This window comes from Rhinopithecus bieti, unplaced genomic scaffold (assembly GCF_001698545.2).
Source record: "Rhinopithecus bieti isolate Rb0 unplaced genomic scaffold, ASM169854v2 scaffold_2554, whole genome shotgun sequence".
In the NCBI taxonomy this organism is placed as follows: domain Eukaryota; kingdom Metazoa; phylum Chordata; class Mammalia; order Primates; family Cercopithecidae; genus Rhinopithecus; species Rhinopithecus bieti.
Genome location: NW_016804196.1, coordinates 1,705,648 through 1,715,755, shown reverse-complemented (window position 1 = coordinate 1,715,755; position 10,108 = coordinate 1,705,648).

The following is a 10,108-nucleotide window of genomic DNA, read 5'->3' as shown; positions in this document are numbered from 1 at the left end:
CTATGTATACTTAACTAAATATATATTGTGTATTATATGATATATGTATATACACTTGACTATATGTGATATATACTCACATAGTATATAAAGAGATAATATATACATATAAATAAAATAGAAACTTAAAAACTCTTTTAGGATTTAGTATTTTGGTATCCAGGCACATCTGCAGTTGTGCTTTCTGTCTGCTGAAAAGCCTTTCCAGGTTTCTGGCTATGTTTTAGTAACAGAGCCTACTTGGTTTGTTGTTGTTGTTGTTGTCATTTGTTTGTTTTGGTCATGAGCATCTCTGATACAATAGGTTTGCCCCAGTTTCCAGAAGGAGAAATTAACGACTGGAACAGTTAGCATATAAAGGAAAAGCCAGAGTGGGCAACTGTAAGGGCAACTGGAAATAAAAACATCCCAGACTTTTGTTAGTTGCTTTATAATTGTGTAACTGTTGTTTGCTTTCACATAGTTAGATGCATTTAGCCTATCAGTAGTTCACTCATTTATTGATAAACATTTATTTTATGTCTATTATTGCTGGCCTAGACACTGGGGATTCATGGCTGAATAGAGCTGGGATGTAGCACATTTGAGACCAGGAATGGATATTTTAGTTTCAAACCTTGTTTTTAGAATGGGATTTCTTGTATTCCATTTCTAAACAGGCTTGTTTCATCCACAGTGAATGCAGCAAAGTTGAGGATGTTTGGCAATGCTTTTTGGTGACAGATTTACATCAAGATTGTTCTTTTTTCTCCATAGTGACATCAGTGATTGATATCAAGAGAGCAAACTATTCTAAGCTGTCTTTGAGCACTCTCCTGATTCCCTTCTCCGCTCTGACAGAAGTATTGCATGCCTCCATTATTATCCTTCTTCCTTAAATTATCTCTACTGTGCTAAAGAAAGTGATGAACCATATATGTTTAATCTTCCAGTTACTGGGATGGAGTCAAAGATTGATCACATTTACATTATTGAGGATGAATCATCCTTCTGATATCTGATAGCATTTATTTCTTTGAAAAATGGATTAAAATGATCTACAAAGGCATAGTGAGTGTTTTGGATATGGAAGCTTCTGGACTTTGAACAGGCTAGTTTTAAAGCATATTCAAAGTATCCTCTGACACTAATTTTGTACAAAATCTGCAAGCCAAACTACTTGATCCTGTGGCATAGGTTTCAAGACAAGAGCTCAGTTAGGTTTTACTTAAATGTCTTCAATATCTGTAGAAATTAGTTACTTACTATATGATTAAAAAAACTGGGATGCTAAACAATGGAACAGCAACATTCCTTAACATTTTTTAAACTGAACTGACTTTGACCTCAACTGGAAATTTTTGGCTTGATTAGAAGCTTTGCTCTCAATGTCAGGTACTGGTTTTGGCCTTTGTTGAACCCATCAGGTTTTTTGTTCTTTTTTGTTCTTTTTTCTTTGTTCCTCTCCAAATACATTCCATCAGGTAAAAACTAACACAAAACCATAAAACCACCACCATGACAAAAATCAAGACCAGGCTCTTCCTAGGGTACCATTATTCTAGAAATGAGAATACAGATGCTCTTTGACTTATGGTGGAGTTATGTCCTGATAAACCCATTGTAAATTAAAAATATCCTAAGGCAAAAATGCATTCAATACACCTATCCTACCGTAGCCTATCTAGGCTAAGCTATGACAGCTAAGCTATAATAACTATGATAGGCTACGGTAGGATAGGTGTATTGAATGCATTTTTGCCTTAGGATATTTTTAGTTAACAATGGGTTTATTGAATGTTGAATACTGGACATTACATTGGAAGTGCGACAGTTTTGCCCTGCTGTACAGTCAAAGAATTGTAAGTTGAACCATTGTAAGCTGGGGACTGTCTGTATTACATGCTGTGTAACATATATATCGAATAGCATCAATATTGCCTTTAACTAGAATGTTTGCTGACTAGATTCATTTTATTTCTTATTAACTCCTTTTAAAAATAGTCTTAATGGTCAAAACATAGATACGTTGGTATTATTTATGCTTGCTTTTTTTTTTTACCTCCTATAGTAGCACCCGTCTGCTGCAATGGAAAACTGTAATTATTGGTAGCATCAGTGTCAGATTAAAATAACTCAGTGCCATATTCTTATTTATGAATTGCAATAGTACTATAATTTAAAACATTTCTTTTCTTCTAGAGGAAAAATAACTTACTATAACATTAAGCCTAAGAGCACTGCTCTCAATCTAGGAGCATTGATTCATTGCTTTCCTTTTTTTTATTTTTTCAAGCCTAAACTACTGTAATTCTCCTTAACTGGTCTTCCCACTGGGCAAATTTAACCTCCAAACGGTATAAAGCTCTGCAGCTCATCTTTCCATTTGGAAACTAGCTAAATCTGCATATATTTTCTTCATAGAAGGATTTACCTTGCCTTGCAGGAAAGCTTCACAGTGATTTGAAACTGTTATCACTCAGTCTTTAGAGCATTCTGAGGTCTGGCTTTTACCTCGAGGACCTGCAGATAGTACATGCCCTACAGCTGCCACACCAAGAACTTCTTAAAGACTCTTAGCGTTAATCAGATAGGTTTTAGTGTTAAAGCTTTGCATTTGCTGTCCTGACACTTGAAATATTTATCTTTTAGCCAGGGAATATTTGCCAGTCTGTTTTAAAGTTTCAAACCAAGATAAAAGACACTTTTTTTTTATTTAGCATTGAGAATACTACTTAAAAGAATCCTAACTAGGTTTTTTTTTTTAGTTGGAGACTCTATGGAAATAAATATGCACTAGAGTTAAGAAGTAGTTTGCCAAACTGGGGCCTAGATTAAATTTGTGTGGGCTCATGAGGTTGATACTCCAAATGCTACCTGAGCCAGAGTTACAGCGTTTGGTGAGTATGCTGAAGGATTTGGGATAAAAATGGAATAAGTGTTCATGAAAACGCCAGAAGAAAAACACCAGTAGCTCCATTTAGTTCAAGATAAGAAGTATGTTATTATGTTATAAACATTTGTAAAGAAAAATTCCCCACTTTGCTTGGAATTTATCTCTGATCGCCTGGATTGTAAATCACATCCAGAGACATAAATTAATAATCATATATATCATTCATCCTTCACATATAGCTTGGGTGTTGCCTTGTCAGGGAAACGTTGGTGAATCTAAACCCCTTTCTCCTCTGATCCCACAAAACCCCTCAGCTCACACTTCTTTTGTAATACCTCTTACAGTACTTGGCAAATTATGTTGAGCTCACCTCTTCAACTACTTGTCTCCATTACTGGAATGTGAACATTTTAGGGATAATGATCCAGTCTCGCTGATCTCATGTCTAAGGCCCAAGAACTCCTCTGATGGTTCAAAACGTATTTGTTCAATTAATAAATGCACACATAAACTTGAAGGGTTACTACTTTTGGAACAGAATTAAGAGTCAATGCTACTCGTGAGATGAAGAGGAAAATGGTTCTAAGACTGGTGTACGCTCACTGGGAGATAGCAGGGAGGCTGGGGGATATACCCAGATCCTACAATTTATATTCCTTCCAGCCAGATAGTACCAAATTTGTGTCATGACTACTGGCAGACTCATGTGGAAGCTGATGATGACTCATTGCCCAGAAGCTCCTAGGTTTATTTTGCCTTTTTTTTTTCAGCTGTCAAAGGTCCTTCTGGCTTCATTCAGCACCTGGAGTTGATCACTGACTCCTCTTTATGAAGGTTGCCCCACAGAGGCTCTGTGGCTATACCCTTCTAGGAAGGGTGGCCTTATGTCATCAAAAGACTCCCAACTGTGCTACCCAGGCTCAACGTGATCTACTAAACTGCTTCCTTCCCTGAATCTATTTCCTCATCAATGAAATGGGCTTGATAAAACTAATCCAAGGCATCTTCAAGAGTTAAGTGAGATTGGATATGAATCACATCCATTATGATGCCCTGCACATTGGCATGTCTCCAACAAAAGCTGGTTTCCTACCTGCTGCATCTTCTCTCACACGCTGACTACCAGAGGGATGGGATGCATAGCATTTCTCTGCTGGATTTTTGTGTGTTTTGGAAAATAAGGGCTCCCTAAAGGAAAGCCCCCTTCCTCAGGGTGACTGCAGTGACATGGATGGACTTCCCTTTCTTCTGAACCCCGTGTCTCTGTAAAGTTGGGTTCAGGGGACAGGTGCCCAGCTTCATGAGGCACATGTGTGTGGGTACGCATAGTCCTGGATTATGGTGATAGCCTTTGAATTCAGGTGGCAGTGTTGGGCTTAGGATTCAGGAAAAGGCAGATGGGTGAAGGCACCGTGTAAGCAGTGCTCCGTATGCATGCAGTTCTGCTGAGCAGAGGAGGAACAATGGATACATGTGGAGGCTTGGAGTGATTCAGTGCCAGTAGGCTGGTGAGCAGATTACATTCGTGTTTAAACAGCCAATGGCCTGGTCCCAAATGCTTGGAATTCTGAGTAGCCTAGATGCTAAGTAGAAGGCCACATTTATCCTTTCCTGTTCACTGACTTTCCATGAAGTCTGTGGCTGATTTTCTTCAGGATCAAAGAAGGCTTTGACTTCTTGAATAAATTGTAGCAAGTCTGTCTGACAGATGCATTAAGACATGCTGTAGAAACAAGCAATTCCAGGCAGCCAGTTCAAGAAGGAATGTCTGGTGCTAGTACCTAGTGGGTATCTAGTTAGGATGGCAAAACCCTGCAGAAGAAAGTATGACTCCGTGTGTCTGCTGCTTCTTTTCTGTACCACCAAGTCTAAACCAGTTTATTTAACATAGTGAATGCTAACTAAACATTTAATGATTGAAGCAATGGGTTAATGCCAGAAGAAACAAACTGAGAGTGTCAGGAAGGAGTTAAAAATGAACTAGAAGGACTGATCAGCAACAAGGTTCTCCTGTGCAGGAGGCCTGAGGGGACAAGAGGGTGTTCTGGATCTAACTGAAAGAAGCGACTCAGACCTAGAGGAACAAGCGAGAGGCTCGATGACTAAAACCGGGGTAAAAGACTGAATCTTACATGTAACATATTGGGCATGATCATAGTTACTGGAACCTAAGAACAGCCTCAGAATAGATTCAGAATTGAGTCATTTCTTATTGGTTCTTGCTAAATATTAGGCAATAATGTTGTATATATTTAAAATAAAGTCAATGATTTTATATGCAAAGTAGTTTATATTCAAAGTTTTAAATTCAGATGCACTAAAGTAGAAACTTATTATTTTTTGATTTAAAATAGCATGTAAAGTAGCTCTTGATTACAAAGGGCTGTTCTGAGGGCATGATGTGTATTCATTCATTTAATCTTCGGAACTTTACACAGAAATTTCCATTATTATCCCATGTTACAGATGAGAAAACTGAGGCCAAGAGAGTTTAAATAGCATTTTAAAGGTAAGTGACTAAGATGAGGTTCAAATCTATGAAGGTGGGTTGCTTAGTCCACTCTTGTGACCACTACACTAAACTGAACTTTCCGTGAAGAACTATTGCAGCACCATCCTTGAAATAAGGAGCTCACGATCATTCTTTCGAAATATCATTCCACTGTTGGTGAGTTAGGTGCTTCTGAATTAAGCAAATAAGTGGACAACTGTTTATTTTGTTTGTCTGTTAGACAAGTAATAAGTGATTACCATCTGTTAGGAAAAGACTTTTTAAAGTCAACAGACTCAGGGATATATTGAATTCATAAACCCATAACATTTATATTTGACTTGTTTCATAAGGGAACTACTAAAAAATAACTCCATCAGTTGCCCTGTCTATTGCCAGTAATGTTAAACCTTTAAAACATTTTTTGAAGAATCAATTTTGGAAACTAGGGACTTTCACCAAGCTTTAATTATTATTGCATTTTAAAACAGAAAAAAATTACATGGCTAGATAGACTATCTTAAGGATAAAAGACACTTTACACCAATTTAGTCGTTTTGCAGTCATTATTTATAATTCTCAAGTAACCATTTATCTTCCAATAACTTATTGAGTTGATATTAGATTCCAAAAGTATTTTAGAAGAATTTTACTGTAGTAATGTTTGAATGTATCTACCTTTTGTTGAATATTAAATATTATAAAATAGGCAATTTTAAAGCAAAGATAATTTCTGATAGTCTAAAGTTTTAAGTAAAATTATTGTCATGTATTAAGTTTAGTTTATTGTCATTCTTTTAGTGACTATAAAAGTAAATCATTGCATTTTAGATTTTTACATAAAATTCTGGTATTGAAATTAATTTTAATGAAAATATTTCCTAATTATGATTTTATTTCTGCAATGACCTTATTTCTACATTTGAACATTACACCAAGCAAGTATCACCTGAAAAGGGAAGGAGTTAGCCATTGGAGTTATCACTTTGATAACACAGGAACATGGAAACCATTTAGGGATAATATTTTCCCACATATAATAATTGTGGTAACTGGTTGATGAATAGACCATAATAGTGTTGGACTGAAAATCTAGACTTAAGTCATTTTAGGCTCCTGTAAAATTTGTAGTAATTAGGGAAATTGAAGTGCAAGGAGAAGAAGTGTCACCTCACAAATCACCCCTTCATGACAGTAGGTTGGGGCCTACTTTGCATACCAAGTAACTCTGTGTACTTTCATTTTCCCACAAAGTTACATACGATGAGACATTACTCCCTGTGAAAAAGATTCCTAACGGGAACTGTAGGTATAATTCATGCAGACTCATCTCTGGGCTGAATTCATCTGCTCACAGGTAGTGAATGATGGATTTTTTTTTCAGGTATTAAGAAGGCTTTTGTATTAGGACAAATTCTCATCAATAGAGGTGTCTCTAGGAATAGTGTAGTTATAATAAATTGGTTGGTACAAAATCTAACCCATACATAGATCTGTGAAATTTAACTTTCTGTTCCTCCTTCTCCTCCCCACCCCATTCTCCCTTTAATTGTGTTGATGACTTTGGGATGTACAGGATGGGTTTGACCTTCTTCAGCAATACAAGTTGTGAAATATCTATTTTCTGTCTTGGAGAGGCACTGCTTCATGTAGCCTGGAGTGAACTAAAGCTTGGGTTCAAATCAAAGGAGCCTCTGGCAGCTAAGATGCAGACTGTCCCTTTCAGCCTGCAGTAGTTTTTGAGGGTCCATTGGAACCTCACTGTTGTAGAGAGATATGACAAGACTCGAGGCCATTGGTGGATTTTTACTGTTTGATTACTTACAACTATAATGATTTATAAAGTGCTGTTTAAAAATTGAAATTACATTTTTTATTATTATTAGAAACACATATAATGGTTTAATTCATAGTAGGAGTGCTTGCTTTATTGATGGCACATAATCTTTAGAATCTGGAAACACTGATGAGCCATATCTTCAAATCATCAATAGCAAGCAATGATGTAGGCAGGAAAGCTAATAATGTGACTCTATTATTTGTGTCTTCATTAGTACCTCCACCATTATGTGAGTTTACAAGATGCATTTTCTTTTTCAGACTAAAATCATCTGACTATGTTCAGAATTTAAGTGTTTAATTGATTAGTCACTCAAGAAGGAGAGTGGATCTAGGAGTGTTTCCTAAGAAAAATCCTGATTTTATCCGTGGGCATTTCTTGTCCATCATCCAGGTGAGAGGCTTGGTGCGATTCTTCAGTGTCCATCTGTGAACTTCTATCTTACTCTTATAGTTTGTCTACAGTGTGTGTATCTGCCCTCAGTCATCAGCACAAAACTTCTTCATACAGATCTTTGGCAAAAATATAACCTTAAATTGCCAAGCTCTTATCAGAGTCAAGTGGAGAGTGGTAATGTTATTTGTTTTATATTCACTGGGTCTCAGGTGCACATGTTGGACCACGAGCCTTGTTTCATGACATGGACTGGTAGCTTTTAAGACTATCTTTAAAAAAATTTTTTTTTATTATACGTTAAGTTCTGGGATGCATGTGCAGAACGTGCAGGTTTTTTACCTAGGTATACACGTGCCATGGTGGTTTGCTGCACCCACCAATCTGTCATCTACATTAGGTATTTCTCCTAATACTATTCATCCCCTACCCCCCAACCCCCCGACAAGCCCCAGGGTGTGATGTTCCCCTCCCTGTGTCCATGTGTTCTCATTGTTCAGCTCCCACTTATGAATGAGAGCATGCAGTGTTTGGTTTTCTGTTCTTGTGTTAGTTTGCTGAGAATGATGGTTTCCAGCTTCATCTATGTCCCTGCAAAGAATATGAACTCAAGACCATCTTTTAAATGGCATGCATTTAGTTCATCTATGACTTAGTTACTCCTGGAAAACGGGGGATGCAGCTAACCGTAGGGTACTCATTAGTCCCTGGTAACTCTCTGGTTAAAAAAAAAATTCATATAAATGTACTCTAGTAGGCGCTGTGGTTACCACCCTGATTCCCATTCAGGACCAAAGCACTCCCAAACTCTGAAGTGTTGGTTGCCAGTGCCTATCAGCTGAAACTTTCTCTGGGATTTGGCCTCCACAGAAAGACCTGACTTGTCCAAAATTATGCCACCTCCCCTCTTGGTTGATGTGTGATTTAAATCCCATGTCATTTGCCTCAACATGGAACAACTCTAAAGGGTAGTCCCATCCCAGCTCCAGAGCTCCCTCTGGAAACTACTGAGACTTCTATTAAGACTGCATCACTGTTTAGCTCCTTGCTCAACCCATCTTACTTCCCTCACTCCTTTGTAAGTGAGAGCAGTCTTCAATAATCCCTCACATACCAATCTCCATCTCTCATCTATACCTCATAACACCTGACCTAAGACAGCACTCATTCATTTGCTTATTTATTCATCTGTTTACTCATCTATCCATCCATCTACTGTCTATTCATCCATCACTTATTTATTCTTGTGCCAAACACTTACTGGTTATAGCATATGAAAGAAGTAAGAGAAAATCTGGAACATATTGTTATAGTTACAGCTAGCTAGTCATGTAATAGAGATGAAGGGAAAAAAGAAAAGAAAAAAAGAAGGGAAAAAGAAGAAATAGTAAGTAAGGGAAAACATCTAAGGTGTAAAATATTTCAAAAGGTTTATTAAAATCCTGTTTAGACATCCACTGTGTGTCTTGAAAATAAGAAACTATATTTGCTCTATAATTGCTTGAATCATACATCTTTTACCTTGATTAGCAATTTCAATCAACCGATGCATTACTGAACATTTTCAAATAAAAAAGCTGCATATTTCTCAACCAGAAGTCCTCTATTCAACGTTTCTATATTTTAAACACTTTTGATTTGCTAGAATTTAGTAGTATTATTTTATAAAATATTAATAATCTCTCCAACATGCAAAACTACACATATGAATGAGACGTTTAAGATGTGTTTCTAGCCTTTTGTATTTTAATGTTATTTTATTTGGTGTCCTTTGATTTCTAAACTCACTTCTCTTTTGCTCTTATGCTTATCTGTATCCAGCCAAGAGTACTCTATTTTGATATTAAGTGTACTTAGATTTTTAAACATCACAGTTGCTAAGAAAAAATAGGTTTGATCTGATGTCTGAAAAGCTTAAGTTTATGTAAGAGCTCAGAAGAGCCATAGGCTGTTTTCTTGAGAGCCACATCTGAGAGTTACTGTTGCTTGAAATAAGCCTGTTGCTAAAAGGTGAAGTAACTTGAACTAGTGGAAGCAAAGACTGGTGTCTGTCTTGAAGCTTTTGTAAATTTCCATTCTAGCATCCAAGATAGTCCTCTCTAGCATTTTGAAATCAGCAATCTAAATCTATTGCCTTTGTTTGATGTCTGTGTTTCCACAGACCCGTTTAGTCCCTGTGGGATCTTGCCTTCTGTTTCTGCCATGGGTCCTCCTCCTGCCAAATGGGTTTCCTTGCTGCATCACAAAAGCTAAAGCCAGTCAAAAGAGGCTTTATCACCATATTTAGACAGAAAAGCAATATCAGAAATTATAGTGAATGCTTCTGCTTCTAACGGCTGTGAGCGGCTGTTGCCCCACTTGCCATCTGGTGGCATGTTTTTCTTTTTGTCTTAATTTATGGACCATGTGGTGGTTTGCATGTTCTCTCCTTCTTTCTCTCTTTTTCTCTCCATTCATTTGTCCACTACTTTCATCTACTGAGTCCCCTTTCTCCTTACCTTCTTAATTT